We start from the raw sequence: 1,450 nt of genomic DNA, 5'->3' as shown, positions 1-1,450 counted from the left end.
GGATTGGCCCCCAGGGCCTGGCAGCCTGCCCTGCGCCCGGCTCCATGCCACACACCCAGCAGGCACTGCTCACCGAGCCTGCCGCTTCCAGGTGAGTGGGGGCCCCCACCTGGGTTGGCCCTGCTGCTGTGCCCGCCAGAAGGTGATCCCAGAATAGGAAAGAGAGGGCTCACCACTTCTGGGAGGTTTGGGGGTCACAGACCACCCGATTCCATTCCTACTCTGCTAGCTCTCACAGGGCCCTGTTATTTGGGACCCCTTGAGGAGTTCAGTCTATTGTACATGACTTTGGGCAAGTAACTTAATCTCTCTGAGGTTCAGTTTCTTCATCAGTAAAAGGAGATAATAGCAATTCTTACCTCATATGGAGCTGGAATAAAGAAATGAGATGAGGACTTCCCTGGTGGTCCAGTGGTTAAGACTCTGCCCTTCTAATGCAGGAGGCACAGGTTTGATTCTTGGTCAGGGAACTAGGATCCCACATGCTGTGAAGTGTGGTGCAGCCAAAACAAAACAGAAATAGTAATTAAAAAAAAAAAAGAATAAATGAGACAGATGCAAGAATAGCTTTTGGCACAATGCCTGGCACAAGAGCAATCCCTCAGCGAGTGTTTATATTATTGCTAGTGTTGCTTTTATTGTTGCAATTTCCCCTCTTTCGCAGCCTAGCATGGGATTCCACTGGGGAGAGGTGTTCTGTGGGCTGTGGGTTCTGAGAAGCCTGAGCTGTAGTCAGGGCAGTCCGGGGCATGATCAGGGGGAGGTATTGAGGCTGGTTCACTTTGGAATAAGAATGTTCCCAAAGGTAGAAAAGTGGCCAATGGGACGTGTTCTTAGACCTAGCCTGTCGTGTCACCAGCTGGCGTGTCACCTGCTGGCGTCTCTGGCCCATGCTGGCCCTGTATTCGTGGACCCCTTCAGCTCTGGGTTTCCTGCCAGAGGGTGGGTGCTGGGGCTCCCCTCCCCCACCACTCTGACCATGGCTGTTGTGTCTTGGCAGCCATCCCTGGGCGCCTGCGTGGTGGAGCTGGAGTTCCCTTCACACTGGTTCTCCCAGGGCTCGGCCACCCGGGCAGAGCTGGCCTACACGCTGGAGCCAGCAGCTGAGGGTCCTGGGGGCTGTGGCCCCGGCGGGGAGGAAGACCCCGGGGAGCAGGCACTCCCAGTGGGCAGTGTGGAGCTGCGCCCAGCGGACCCCCCACAGCACCAAGAGGTGCCCCTGGATGAGGCAGTGACTCTGCGGGTGCCTGACGTGCCTGTGCGGCCCGGCCAGCTCTTCAGCGCCACCCTCCTGCTTCGGCACAACTTCACAGCTGGTGTCCTGACCCTGCGGTGAGCTGCCTGTGTCCCTGGGGATGGGTCAGAGGCAGGGAACTTCTGCAGGAAGACTGGGCAGGTGCCCCCTCTTCTTGAGGTCCTTATGGAATCCCTGACTTCTGCAAAACATGGG

At 57.1% G+C, this 1,450-nt stretch overlaps 1 protein-coding gene across 1 annotated transcript in view; it reads left to right on the top strand.

The window, feature by feature from the left end:
- Positions 1–6: 6 nt before the first annotated feature.
- Positions 7–1,450, top strand: part of TMEM132A (transmembrane protein 132A) — a 10,579-nt gene continuing 9,135 nt past the window's right edge. Inside the window, 2 exon segments of the mRNA XM_010839631.1 lie at positions 7–91; positions 1,001–1,332. The gene's annotated coding sequence lies outside the window, so the exon portion shown is untranslated.

The sequence above is a fragment of the Bison bison genome, unplaced genomic scaffold, assembly GCF_000754665.1.
Source record: "Bison bison bison isolate TAMUID 2011002044 unplaced genomic scaffold, Bison_UMD1.0 scf7180017864124, whole genome shotgun sequence".
In the NCBI taxonomy this organism is placed as follows: domain Eukaryota; kingdom Metazoa; phylum Chordata; class Mammalia; order Artiodactyla; family Bovidae; genus Bison; species Bison bison.
This window is presented reverse-complemented; position numbering and strand designations above follow the sequence as displayed.